Here is a 15,556-nt window from a genome sequence, read left to right as displayed (position 1 = left end):
ATGCTGAGTGAAATAAGTCAAGCAGAGAGAGTCAATTATCATATGGTGTCACTTATTTGTGGAGCATAACAAATAGCATGGAGGACAAGGGGAATTAGAGAGGAGAAGGGAGTTGGGGGAAATTGGAAGGGGAGGTGAACCATGAGAGACTATGGACTCTGAAAAACAATCTGAGGGGTTTGAAGCAGCAGGGGGTGGGAGGTTGGGGGAACCAGGTGGTGGGTATTAGAGAGGGCACAGATTGCATGGAGCACTGGATGTGGTGCAAAAACAAGGAATACTGTTATGCTGAAAATAAAAAAAAACTAATGATGTACTATATGGTGACTAACATAACAAAATAAAAAATAATAGAATAAAAAAACTTGTGAGTTGTAACATAGATTAAAGATTTTTATTTCCTAACAGTTCCTTTGGGTTGACAATAGACCTCTTCCACCAGCAATCTTGTTTCAAGAAGTGTGAAGGAGTCATATTACCTTATTATGATGTGATGGAAGGAGAGATACAATGTCATTTTTAGACCTGGACTCAATATGCTTCTCATTAAGGACAGGGAGTTGGGGGAGAGAAGTCACTGGGACAGCCTAGATACTAGAAATAGCAGAAATAGACCTGGGAAGTTCTCCTGTGGGTATGAAGAATTCTCTGGTAAAGACTTGACACCCTGTTTAATTGTGAGCAGACATTAGCTGCGTAAAATTGTTCAGAGTAGACCTGAGTAGACCATCAAAGAGAAGACACAAATTTATTTGAGTCTGATAATGATGACTAATTTATTCTTGAAGGGGTATTTGTGATTGGTTTTGTACAGTAATGAGACTATGCCTATGACATGGGAGTTGAACATGCCAACAGTGAGAGAAATCCCATGAAGAAGTCTTACTTTCAGAGGCTATGAATTATGTTGGATACTACTCACTGGCAACTTGAAAGAACTGGGCATGTGCAAATAATTTTGAAAGACCAAATTCCAACTGTGCCTGGATATCCAGGAGTGAATGTTTAATACTCTAGGTGGAGGTTCAGGCAAACAAAGGGTGATAAATCTCCTAGTATGTAAGTCATGCCTTTCATCCTAAATGAGTTGTTCTTATACTTGTGTTATTTTCTGTGCTAGAACACAAGCACAGATGGAGCTGATACATCAAGGAGCAGATTGCATTTGTCTCAATGTTCCTTTCCTAGCCTTTCTTTTTCACTTTCAGACCCCTGGCTTAGCACAAAGCTTGGTTTAGGGAGATGTTATTGACAGGATCAAGTGCATGCTGGAATTTTAATTTTGTAAGCCATATTGCTGGAGACATGTCCATGATGGGGGCAAGGTTGCTTTCTAAATATTTTCCTAAAATCTTAGTGATTTATTAAACACTTTACTCTTTCTGTTGAAAACCAGCTCAGACCATTCATCCCAGTCCCATTGAATGATGGAGAAAATTTTATTTATAGCAGTTTCATAGTCACCTCTAGTTACCAATGACCCTTCTCAAAGCTGCAGATAGGCCAACTATTGCAAAGTTTGTATTTCAATTAAATAGTTTAACTTTTGTTGGATGGTTTTTTCATGCTCTCACCACTTCATCTATTTCTCATTATCTGTACTCATATAACCTGCCTTACTCTTATTTCTTTGAACTGTGTACACTTCTAATGTTAATCACTCCACTTAGATAGCACTCAAGTAAGTTTTACTTCTCTCTTGCATTACCAATCTTTCCTTTTCTACTGAATTATTTCCATCTGTTGACAAACCTGCTGCAATACCTTCTATCTTAAAAATACTAAAAACACCTCCTTGGACCTCACATTCCCCTTCTGATTCCTTAAGTATGTCTTCACTTTTCTTTAGAGCACATTTTCTCAGAAGAATTTCCTAAACTTACTGTTTCCCCTTTCTCTTCCATCATCTCATAAATCCATTGCAGTCAGATTTTTCAATTTCATCACTGCACTGAAACTTCTCTTGTCAAGTTTGTCAAAGAACTTTACTTTATCAATCCCAATGGTCAAACCTCATTCTTCATCATACTTAATTTGTCAAAAGCATCTACAACTTTATTTCCCTTTCTTCTTGAAAGTATGCCTTGCCCTGGCTTTTGTTACCCCATTCTCTTTAAATTATTCTCCTGCTTCATTGGCCACCCTCAGTTTCTGTCATTTATCTCTTTACCTGCCATTCAAATATTGGGGCACCCCTAGGCTCAGTGCTAAGACCTCTTATTTTGATCTATTCTCTTTCTAGGTGATCTTCTCAATGACTTTAAATATGATCTCTATAGTGACAACTCATCTCCAGTTTTAAAACCTTTCCTAAGAGGTATATTTCCAACTACTTAGCATCTCCACTGAGATGCATGTCCCAAATCCAGCTCTCAATTGTCTATCTCTCCTAAAATGGAAAACAAAAACCCAACAGCAATAAACCATCACTATACACATCCTTAATTTTCACTACCTAAATTATCCCTGAAGTTACTTTTATCAGCTACACAATTTGGAACAGCTGGTATAAAGTTAACAGATGTCAGATAGAAAGCAGAAGTACTCAGCTTTCATTTTGTGCTCATATTTTCCAGTAACGAAAAAAGTCATCAAACTGGAAATGATAGATTGAGTCTTAACCAGGAGAGGTACTATTCCACTAATGAGTGTTTGTTATTGTGTGTGGGAGTTCTTTGGTTACACAATAACTGAAGGAGTGGAAGATGCTGCTAGCATTTAGTAGGCAGGACCTAGGTAAGCTAAAAGTCCTTCAAAGTGCAAGATGGCATATCACAGAGAATTGTCCCACTCCAGATGCCACCAGTGCCCTCATTGCAAAAGCTAGAGTATAATTTTTAGAGAAAGAATTACATTCCAAGGGAAGATGTACTACAAATAAATAAATTCAGTTCATAGCACAGGTGAATTTCATCTTAGAACACTGAGAGAACTTTATGGTATTATATTTGAGGTTTTGTCAATCTCATTTGAAGAATTATTATAAACATCAGATGGGAGAGGATCCAGTTTAGTAGACAAAAAATAAATAGTCTTAATGTGTTATAGTCCCATCTCATTCTTTATCAAAGTAGTGTTCCTAAGCTTGATAGCTACTGTAATTCACTTTAGTTTAAATAAATGAATATTTATTGAGCAACTATTGCTTCTCAACCCATGGTTAATCTTCTCTCCTTATCTTACTTGACCTCTCAGCTGCATAATCTTTGAAGATCCTTCCAACCCTGGAATGTGAAGATTCTGAGTTTTTGGCTCCAAATGATAAAAGCAAATAGGCATTACTTGAAGCTTCTTCTAAGAAGAATAACACCTTACTGGGCATCAGCAACATGAAACATGTTTGTTTGAGTTGGGTGGAGCTATGCTTTGCTATTGTGAAAGTAGTTATTTGAATTATGAAGTTTCATATCCTTTGAGCATCTGGGTTAGCCGCATGGGATGATGGGACATATGTGAGTCCTGCTTTATTTCTGTAGAGAAAAATAGGCACTGCCTTCCCTGGCCAATCTTTCTTTCCAGTGCTCTTTCTACATGATATACAAGCCTCTGCCATTAGTAAGAATTGTAGAGGCATGGTTTCTATTATGAACCATTCTCTAACTCCCCCTTACCTAGATGGGGAGGAGAAAAAAGCAGTTATAATTGGATTTTGTATGTGATGACCTTTCTCCTTTCCCCACCTATCCATTGTGCAGGTGCTTGCTTATATGTCATTTCCATGAAACACTCCCAAGATTCTACTATAAGTAGTTTAGTGATGCCTAGAACACCAAACTCTGCTGCTGCTTTTAGTAAACAAACATGTTCTAGTTATAGAGAATCTGACAGGTCATAAGTTTGTGTTGTTTTTCACAAAGACGGGTGACTATGAGATAAATTGGTATTAGAGCCTCTCTCAAGTGTCAAATATACTCTTAGTTCTGGAATTTCCCCAGGTAGCTTTACATTTTCTTGGAATTTTGATCCTAAGTTTCCGCTGGCTGATTTAAAGGACTTAGTAGGCTAATATCTTACCTCCCAACCCTGATAAGTTACCTATAATTTATCTGGGTTCTTTGATGTATAAACATAATGCAATAGTTCTAATGGTGGATGCAGCAGCCATTGTAACAGACTTTTGAGGACAGAGTTCTTCCTTGGGCATAAAATTAGACTTAGAGCCCATTCCCTCAAGTTTTCAGAGACCCTGAGATTTATATACTGATGGTGAGCAGTTCCTTAGGGAGGCTGGTGATGGAAGAGCAGGAGGCCAGCTCTTTGGATATAGCAATAGCTGCTGAAGGAGATCCGAAGCTAATGTACACAATTACAATTGAGGCAATATAATAATAATAGCTACCACTTATATGCAGCTTACTACATGCTGAGTATTACCCTAAGAACCTCACTCATATTAATTAATTTAAAGCTATAAGGAAGGTTTTGGTCTTATCCTCATTTTTACAGATCAGAAACTGAGGTACAAAAGCATTCAATAACTTTCACAAGGTCACAGAGCTTGAAGTGATAGAACCGTTATTTTAACACAGACTACTCTGGCTACAGGGTCTAGGCAATTAACTATTCCTCAGTTTCTCCTTCCTCCTCCCACACTTCGCTTTAGGATTAGCACATTCCCCTTTAAACATTAACTCCAGTGACTGCCCCTAGTAGCTGCATAGCTTTGGGAAATCACTTTATTTCTCTATGTCTCCATTTTCTTGAGAGCAAAATGAAACCTTTAGACAGGGCTGGTGTAAAGTTGATAAGAGTTCATGTATGTAAAAGCATATTGCACACTTTGGGGCACATAATAGGTGTTTTGTGTTAACATAATCTGAATTTAATAATCTAATTTTGCCTGATTATTTATTCATGGGATTCTCAAACTTTTATTTACATCAGAATCATCTGGTGTGTTATAAAGATGCAGATTTGTGGGTTTCATCCCAACACTGACTCTATAGTCCTTTGCAGCACACAGGAATTTTCATTTTGCAAGAGATTCTGTTACACATAATTCTGGAACTACACTTTGAGAAGCACTGTATATGATGAAATTCCCTTTCCCTCCATACCTGCCCTGTTATTCTCTAAATATATTTAAATATAGGTGTATGGATACTTCATATGGGTAATGTTATATCTGTATTTGGCTGGGAATACTGGCTTTATATAAGGGTAGAATATCATCTGTGAGTTCATTTACTAGGGAGAGAGAGGAGTATGATTCAGCCTAGAAGCCAGAAAGCCAGATTTGAGTGAAAGGATTTTAATAGTAGTCAATATAGGGGGAATCAATTTCTTGTCTGTCTGTTTCTATCTCTGTCTCTTTCTCTCTGTCTCTTTCTCTCTGTCTCTTTCTCTCTCTCTCTCCATACAATGGATATTATTAATGTGTCCAGGGAGAATCTTTGGGTTGTAGGTTGATGAAAACAAGATAACAGAGTAGTCATAAGGTAAAGAAGGAATCAAGGCAAGGTCCCGCAAGGTTGTGTCAGCTCTTTAGAGCAAGACAGCAGATGGAGTAAGTAGGGCCTATATACACTGAACTGTGTTCTTTTTGTGTTTTGTAGTATTTGTTTGTTTTTAAAAATTACCTTAGTATTTTTTAAAAAAAGGTTTTGTTCTTTAAAAAGAAATCTGATCGGGGCACCTGGGAGGCTCAGTGGGGTAAAGCCTCTGCCTTCAGTTCAGGTCATGGTCTCAGGGTCCGAGCCCTGCATCGGGCTCTCTGCTCAGTGGGGACCTTGCTTCCCCCCCTCTCTCTGCCTGCCTCTCTGCCTACTTGTGATCTTTGTCTGTCAAATAAATAAATAAATAAAAATCTGATCTTTCTCAGTTATGTTAAGGGGAGACCAAGTGAAAATGTTTTGGGGGGCCAAAGTGTTAAATTTCACCCTTGAAAAAGTGAGAGTCAGGGTGCTATAGAGTTAGTACTTATGATTAGGTATCCTCAACTTGAGATTCAATTTCTAGTATTAAACTTTTGTCTGTGTTTGATTTTACCACAGAAGATGCATCAGTCAACTTAATCCTACTACGAAGATGTTTGAAGCAGCATCCATTCCCAGGGCAAGAGCAGACATGGATAGCATATTTTAAGACTGGTAATATGTGTAGGGCATGCCAGGTTCTTCCAGTAGCCTTGTGGAGAAAGATATGGGTCCTCCCTCTAGGGCCAGATCACCCATCTTTATGATATATTATAACAATTCTGATATTGACCAAATTTATCTTGAATGCCTATACCTTTACTCCTTCAAGTCTTTGCCAAGGGCAATAAATATTGTTTTGATATAAGATGTACTTTGGTAGGGGCGCCTGGGTGGCTTAGTGGGTTAAACCTCTGCCTTCGGCTCAGACATGATCCCAGGGTGCTGGGATCGAGCCCCGCATCGGGCTCTCTGCTCAGCAGGGAGCCTGCTTCCTCCTCTCTCTCTGCCTGCCTCTCTGCCTACTTGTGATCTCTCTCTCTGTCCAATAAATAAATAAGAAATCTTTAAAAAAAAATATGTACTTTGGTAAAATTATTGAAAGATAATACAGACTTCTTGAACCATTCACTCCTTTAGAGCATGTACAAAACAGCACTGACTTGATCCCACCTTATATTGTATTTAGGTGACAGTTTTCTACCTCCCTATTAGACTTTGATCTTCTTGAGAAAAGAAACTATGACTTTCAACCTGAATCATTTCCCATAATTTATTCTCAGAAAATGTTAATTTGAAAAAATATAAGGAAAACAAAGGAACAGCTGTATATAAAACTCATCTGTAAAAACGAAAGGTCACCTTCATTTGTCGCAAATTAAGATAAGACTATGCTCTAAACATATCTGAGCATCTGGTCTCAGGAGGAGATATGGTTAGGTCCTATATTACTTTTTCCATGGAGTTCAGCACAACTAGATGTCTTGTTCATTTCTCTTAGAATAAAGCCTGAAGTGTCTTTATCGACTTCTTCAGACAGAAACTATATGTATATTACTTGATAGCAGGAGACTAAATGAAACCTTAGCCACTTGGCAAAAAATCTGGAGATGCCTGTCAGTGAGAGTCTGTTAGGTTTGGCTAAGCAATGCTGTGGTAAGTTTCCTCCCTGTCCCCATCTTAATGTCTAAACGCAACTAACATTTGTTTCTTCCTTCAACTACCTTTCCAATGCTGGTCAGCATGGAGAATTCTGCTCCAGTCACTCGGGGGCCCAGACTGATGGTATCTTATGGCTGTATCATTTGGCACATTTGCTTTTGATTCTCATGGCAAAAGAAAGGAAGTGGGGAATGCTTTTCAGCACCTCACCATAGAAATGGTACATGCTTTTCTATACACATTAAGTTGACCAGAACTAGTCATGTGATGCTACTCAACATGAAGGGACTGGAAAATATAGGAGAGCAAAAGGAATATTTGGTGAACTTTAATGTCTCTGTCAGAGATAAGCCAAAAACATCTGGGGCGTTGAGTGGTAAATTCTTGCATTAAGGGAGGAGACTGGGATGATTATAGGTATGGTTAATATGAATAGTTGGCAGAGAGATGGTTTTGAATTTTATGCCAATAGAAGCAGCAGAGCATCTTTTTGTGTTTCCTATGAATTATATTCATCCAGTAAAAAATCAGAATCCTAGAAGTTTAGAGTTGGAAAATACCTTACTCTTACTTAATCCAACTTTCTATTTTAAGCACTAACCCCTTGGAAATAGCCCTGTTAAATAGCTTTCTAGACTCTCTGTCCCCTACATGTATTGGTAGAGAAACTATATAATGTGTAATCCAAATCATAATACTTTTGTGAGTAAAAGAGGGCACTATGAAAAATTGTGCTGGGACAACAGGTAGAACCTGGGAGTTTTCTGCACAAAATTGAGTGTATGGTCACCATAGATATTGCAGACTCACTCACCATCCCTTGTAATTCATTCTATTTAGAACAATTCTTTAAAGAAAAAATTTTTTTCAAGGTAACAGGTACACATAGTTAAATCAAATAGTACACTCAACCTCCAAATTTAGATAAATGGCTGGTGATGGAACAGCTGAGCAGCGCTGGCAAAAACTACAAAATTGGGTAATTTGGTAGCTTGGTACCAGGAAAAATCATTTTTTTCTTCCGTTCTTAGCTAAAAGCTCAATACTAACTGTCATTATTTTTGTCTTTCAGCTGGGAGAATCTGTTTCCCTTGTCCAAAAGTTGTGCAACAACCATGAAATAATGCTAAAACCTAAACCTAGTCTGTCTCAGAGAGATGTTCACAAAACCTTTTTTTTTTTTAACCAGTGTCATACATAGACATGATTTTAAAAGTCAGATAGTAATATTAAACTTCAAAAGAAAAAAAAGTTGTCTCCTGCCCTAATTCCCTTCACATCTGATTCTCTATGCCCTGACATAATCACTTGAAACTTTACACATTTTTTTGTTAATTCCATATTTTTAAATAACTTTTACAAACTTATTTCTTTGTTTTTTCTATTTTTTATATTATCCATTTGCTTTCTATATGAATGATAAGGACAACTTTCTCACAGACATTCATTCTGATTGACCAGCACACACAGATATATATACACTCAGACACCTACATATCTCTTTTTCCTATCCTTTCAATAGAATTTGGTAACATAGTATAATATGGTCACAGTTCTCTTATACAACCTGTTGCCTTTCCTGGAGTTCATGGTACCTTGTTTATTTGTCTGTTTCTTTTTTCTTTACCAATCATCAAGCGTAAATATCTTTTAAATATGCTAATAAATAGGTAAACTCTAAATTGTAAATTTTTGGTTGGAGCCCTCAGTTTGCTTCAGTTTGGTCCAGTTGCTCTTCTAGGTCTGCTACACAGCTATTATTCTAGGAATATCCATTATCAAGACGATCTGGGAATTTCATTTTGTACTACTTTGGGCTGGAATTCCTGTTTTTTGTATCTCATTTCTTTCTCTCTCTTAAATTATGACTATTTTACTGGAGCACCTCTTCTAATAGCTCCCTGAGAAAGAATGTGTTGATGGTAAAATGTTTTAGCTTTCAAATGTCTATACAAACATTTACTTTATTTACTTTATTTATTTTTTTGAAGTAATAACTATACTTAACTTGAACTCAGAACCCTGAGATTAAGAGTCACATGCTCTTCCAAATGAGCCTGCCAAGTGCCTCTAAAAACATTTATTTTAGCTTCAAAATTGCTTAGTACTTTGGTACAGAATTCTAGGTTGGAAATAATCATTTTCCAGAACTTTAAAGGAATATCCCATTATTTTCTAGCTTTCAGTGTTGATCTATAGAAGTATTTTTTTTAATTAAACATGTTGAAAATTTGGTGATCAAGTTACCTGATTTTTCTCTTAATTTCTTAATGTATTAAAATTTGAGGTAATAATAGTAAGTACCAATTAGCATGAATTAGAATAGTTACTACTAATTAGTGTGGCTTTATATACAATATCTTAAGGAATTAAAATTCAAAAAAATTTAATTCAATTAAAGTCCAATAAGTTGCTATATGTAAAGTGCTTAAAATAATAGCCTGGTGCATAATAAGCACTATATATGTGTTACTTATTTTATTTTTGAATTGCTTTTCTACCCTGTGGTAGGTTGAATGATGTCCCTCAAAAGATGTCCATGTCCTAATCCCAGGAATCTATTAATATGCTACTGGATAGGGCAAAAGGGGCTTTGCAGATATGATTAAGGATCTTGAGGTGGGATGATTATTCTTCATTATCTGGGTAGTCCCAATGTAATCACAAGGGTCCTTATAAGAGAAAGGCAAGAAGGTCAAAATCAAAGATGGACATGTTGCAGTGAAAGCCGGGGAGGGGCGGGGTGTGGGAGGAAGGGAAGAGGGGAAGGAGGAAGATATTAAGAACTGAAGATACTGTGCTGCTGCTTTGAAGATGGAGGAGGGAACCATGAGACCATGATTGAGGGTATGCACTAGAAGCTGGTAAAGGCAAATAATAGATTCTCCCCTAAAGCCTCCAGTAGAAAGGTAGACCTGCCAACCAATTTTTGGTTTCTGGCCTCTAGAACTGAAAGAGAATAAATTTGTGTTGCTTTAACCCAGTAGGTTTGGGGCAATTTGCTATATAGCACCAATAGGAAACTAATCAGTCCTGAATTGTCTTATCAGAATTCCTTTAAAAATCTAGGTAGACAAACCACTTATTTTTTCATTCTTTTTGCTATTGTTTTTTTGAGTGCTTTATATGAGGGGAGAGAGAATTATGGATACAATGTTTCATTTTTTCATGTATTCTTTAATAAATATTTATTAGAAACTTTTTGGATGCAAGGAACTATATATTTTCTGAAGACGAGCCAGTATAAAAAAAATCAGGCAAATTTTTTGCCCCCATGAAGATTATATTTTGGTGAGGGGATAGAAAATAAACTAATAGAGTTGGCCAGATAGTAAGTGCTATGGAGAATATAACACAGCAAAGGGAAAAGAGTATGTAGTTATAGGTGACTGTTGTTTTAATTTAGTAAGATAGCAAAGTTCTCTCTATTGAAGTTACATCTGAGCAGAGACCTGAAAGAAGGGAAGGAACCATGCACTGGCAGAGAGGTTCCAGGAAGAGGTGAACTCACACTTGATGATTTGAGAATAGCAAAGAGTGAAGTGATGGAGAAGGATAGTATAGGAGATAAAGCTTAAAAAGTTATTTAGGGTTTTGTAAGCCATTATGAAAACTCTGGCTTTGACTCTGAGTGATGTGACAGGTTGGAGAATTGTAAACAGATGAGTGACATAATTTTTTGTATGTTTTGAAAGGCTCACTCTGGTTGCAGAGAAAATGGGCAGTAGGGGTTCAAAGGGGGAAGCAGGAATTTATGAGGCTATTACAATAGGCCGGGCTAAAGATGATGATGGCCAAGACTAGAGTGGTAGCAGTTAAAATGCATGTAGTGAGATGTGATTAGGTTATGAATGTACTTTTGAAAGCAGAGTCAAAAGGATTTGCTTATGGATTGGATGTAGGATATGAGAAAAAGAATGAAGTTAAGATAACTCTCAAGTTCTTTGTGGCATCTGTAATGAGAAGGTTGCAGTGGTTATTTTATGAGATTATGAAGACTGTAGGTTGAATAGGTTTAAAGATAGAAATCTGTAATTTTAAAATTTTAGATATGTTAAGTTTGAGGTGCCCTTCAGGGAAGAGGTCCAGTCTAGAAATATAAATTCTGGAGTCATAAGCATATAAACCTATTTAAAATGAAGAGACTAGAGGAGATCACTTAGGGAATGAACACAGAAAGAAAAGTTTTAGGCATTAAACCTTAGGGCTTTCCAATATTAGTGGCAGAGAAATGAAGAATGGCCAGCAAAGGAGACTGATAATGAGCAGCCAGTGAGGTAGGAGGAAAATAAAGAGGGAAGAATAATGGTATTCTGGAAGCCAAATAAAGAAAATGTTCCAAGGATTGAGTGCTCACTTATGTTGAATGTTGCTGAAAAATTGTTTGCATTGTCCACAGGACTTGGATTTGGCAAAGGATTTGGCAAAGGTGAAGTTAAGTGTTATCCTATATAAAATTATCAGTGGAGTAGTGGTTGTGTTCTCTTTCTCTCAAGAGAGAATAGAAGAGAGATTTGGGCTAGTGAGATTAGACAATAATTTTGAGTTTTACTGTAAAGGAGAGCAAAGAAATGAGGATGTAGCTGAGAAGAGATGTGGGTTTTAAAGAAAGTTTTTATTGATGGGATATATTAATACTGGTGAGGATGATCCAGTCAAGAGGGAGAAATGATTCCATATTTAGGATTGTTTGTTCTAGCACTTTGAAAAATACCGGTGGAATTTTGATCAGAATGGCATTGAAAGTATAGATTGCTCCAGGCAGTGTAGACATTTTAACAATGTTTATTCTTCTGATCCAAGAGCATGGAATGGTCTTCCATCTTTTTGTGTCTTCAGTTTCTTTCATGAGTGTTCTGTAGTTCCTTGAGTACAGATCCTTTACCTCTTTGGTTAGGTTTATTCCCAGGTATCTTATGGTTCTTGGTGCTATAGTAAATGGAATCAATTTTCTAATTTTCCTTTCTGTATTTTCATTGTTAGTGTATAAGAAAGCAACTGATTTTTGTACATTGATTTGTATCCTGCCACATTACTGAATTGCTGTATGAGTTCTAGTAGTTTAGGGGTGGAGTCTTTTGGGTTTTCCATATAAAGTATCATGTCATCTGCTAAGAGAGAGAGTTTGACTTCTTCATTACCAATTTGAATACCTTTTATTTCTCTTTGTTGTCTGATTGCTCTTGCTAGGACCTCTAATACTATGTTGAACAATAGTGGTGGCAATGGGCATCCTTGTTGTGTTCCTGATCTCAAAGGGAAGGCTGTCAGCTTTTTCCCATTGAGGATGATACTCACTGTGGGTTTTACATAAATAGATTTTATGAAGTTGAGGAATGTCCCCTCTATCCCTATGCTTTGAGATGTTTAATCAGGAATGGCTGCTGTATCTTGTCAAATGCTTCTGCATCAATTGAGAGGACCATGTGGTTCTTCTCTCTTATTTGATTGATTTGTTCTATTACATTGATTGATTTGCAAATGTTGAACCACCCTTGCATCCCAGGGATAAATCCCACCTGGAACTGCTAAGGAAGTGTTGAAAAAGAAAAACAAAACTGGGGGCATCATGTTGCCTGATTTTGAGCTTTACTACAGAGCTCTGATCACCAAGACAGCATGATGCTGGCACAAAAAACAGGCGCATGGACCAGTGGAACAGAGTAGAGGGTCCAGATATGGACCCGCAACTCTATGATCAAATAATCTTCGACAAAGTAGGAAAAAATATACAGTGGAAAAAAGACAATCTCTTCAATAAATGGTACTGGGAAAATTGGACAGGTGTCTATAGAAGAATGAAACCTGACCAATCTTTTACACCATGCATAAAGATAAACTCAAAATGGATAAAAAAAATCTCAACGTGAGGCAGGAATCTATCAAAATACGAGAGGAGAACATAGGCAGTAACCTCTTTGACATCGGCCACAGCAACTTCTTTCAAGACATGTCTCCAAAGGCAAAGGAAACAAAAGCAAAAATGAACTTTTGGGATTTCATCAAGATCAAAAGCTTCTGCACAGCAAAAGAAACAGTCAACAAAACGAAGAGGCAGCCCACGGAATGGGTGAAGATATTTGTAAATGACAGTACAGACAAAGGGCTGATATCCAAGATCTATAAAGAACTCCTCAAACTTGGGGCGCATGGGTGGCTCAGTGGGTTAAAGCCTCTGCCTTCAGCTCAGGTCATGATCCCAGGGTCCTGGGATCAAGCCCCGCATCGGGCTCTCTGCCCAGCAGGGAGCCTGCTTCCTCCTCTCTCTCTCTGCCTGCCTCTCTGCCTACTTGTGATCTCTGTCTAATAAATAAATGAAATCTTAAAAAGAACTCCTCAAACTCAACACATATAAAACATAATCACATCAAAAAATGGGCAGAAGACATGAACAGACACTTCTCCAATGAAGACATACAAATGGCTATCAGACACATGAAAAAATGTTCATCATCACTAGCCATCAGGGAGATTCAAATCAAAACCACATTGAGATACCAACTTACACCAGTTAGAATGGCCAAAATTAACAAGACAGGAAACAACAAGTGTTAGGATGTGGAGAAAGGGGAACCCTTTTACACTGTTGGTGGGAATGCAAGTTGGTGCAGCCACTTTGGAAAACAGTGTGGAGATTCCTTATGAAATTAAAAATAAAGCTACCCTATGACCCAGCAATTGCACTACTGGGTATTTACCCCAGAGATACAGATGTAGTGAAAAGAAGGGCCATCTGTATCCAATGTTCATAGCAGCAATGGCCACAGTCACCAAACTGTGGAAAGAGCCAAGATGCCCTTCAACACATGAATGAATAAAGAAGATGTGGTCCATATACACTATGGAGTATTATGCCTCCATTAGAAAGGATGAATACCCAACTTTTGTATCAGCATGTACAGGACTAGAGGAGATTATGTTCAGTGAAATAAGTCATGCAGAGAGACTCATTTATCATATGGTTTCGCTTACTTGTGCAGCATAAGAATAACACGGAGGACATTAGGAGAAGGAAAGGAAAAGTGAATTGGGGGAAATAGGAGAGGGAGACGAACCATGAGAGACTGTTTACCCTGAGAAACAAACTGAGGGCTTTGAAGGGGAGGGGGGTTGGGAGTTAGGTAAGCCTGGTGGTGGGTATTATGGAGGGCACGTATTGCATGGAGCACTGGGTGTGGTGCATAAACAATGAATCTTGGAACACTGAAAAAATTTAAAAAACCCTTCTGTTCTGCAAAGGAAATAATCAAGAAAACTAAAAGGCAACCTACAGAATGGGAGAAGATATTTGCAAATGACATATCTGATGAAGGGTTAGAATCAAAAAATGAGTAATCCAATTAAAAATGGGCAGAAGCCATGAATAGACATTTTTCTAAAGAAAACACAGATGGCCAATAGATGCATGAAAAAATGATCATCATCACTGATCATCAGAGAAATGCAAATCAAAACTATAATGAGTTATTACCTCACACCTGTCAGAATGGCTAAAATCAACAACACAGGAAATAACAAGTGTTGGCAAGGATGTGGAAAAAAGGAACTTTTTGCATTGTTGGTGGGAATACAAACTGATGCATCCGCTCTAGAAAACAGTTCCTCAAAAAGTTAACAAATAAAACTAGTTTGTGATCCAGTAATCACACTACTGGGTATTTACCTCCCAAAAAATCAAAAATACTAATTTGGGATAATGTTCAAAATATATAAAGAACTTGTACAATGTAGTATCAAATAATCTAATTTAAAAATGGACAAAAGACTTGAATAGACATTTTTCCAAAGATATATAAATAGCTAATGAGTACATGGAAAGCTATTTTTTTTTACCTTTTTCACTTCTAAATAGATTTTAGAATCAACCTATGTAGTTCCACAAAACGAAACAAAACAAAACGAAACCCACTACTAATCTTTTTCCTGTCTCATAGTTTTGTCTTTTCCAGAGTGTCATATAGCTGGAATCAAACAGCATGAATTCTTTTCAGATTGGCTTCTTTCACTTAATTATATACAATGAAGATGACTCCATGCCTTTTCATGACTGGATAGCTTCCCTTTTTTTAAAAGTTTTTATTTTAATTCTGGTTAGTAAACATTCAGTATTATATTAGTTTAAGCTGTACACTATAGTGATTCAACACTTCCATACATCACCCTGTGCTCATCATAGGTGCACTCCATGCTCGTTTCTTTTTAACTGAATAAAATTCCATCTGGATATATCACAGTTTATTTATCTATTCACCTACTAAGGGAAATATTGGCTGCTTACAGGTTTTGGAAATTATGAATGAAGTTTCTAAAAACACCTTTGTGTAGCTTTTCATGTGGCCATAAATTCTCAACTACTTTAGGTATGGAGTATGATTGCTGAATCGTAGAGTAAAATTACTTTTAATTTTGTAAGAAATCTCCAAACTGTCTTACCATTTTTTATTCCCAACACCAATGAATGAGAATTTCTGTGCTCCACA

Source organism: Enhydra lutris, unplaced genomic scaffold (genome assembly GCF_002288905.1).
Source record: "Enhydra lutris kenyoni isolate GAN:26980312 unplaced genomic scaffold, ASM228890v2 scaffoldscaffold96, whole genome shotgun sequence".
In the NCBI taxonomy this organism is placed as follows: Eukaryota; Metazoa; Chordata; class Mammalia; order Carnivora; family Mustelidae; genus Enhydra; species Enhydra lutris.
Note: the sequence above shows the minus strand (reverse complement) of the source record.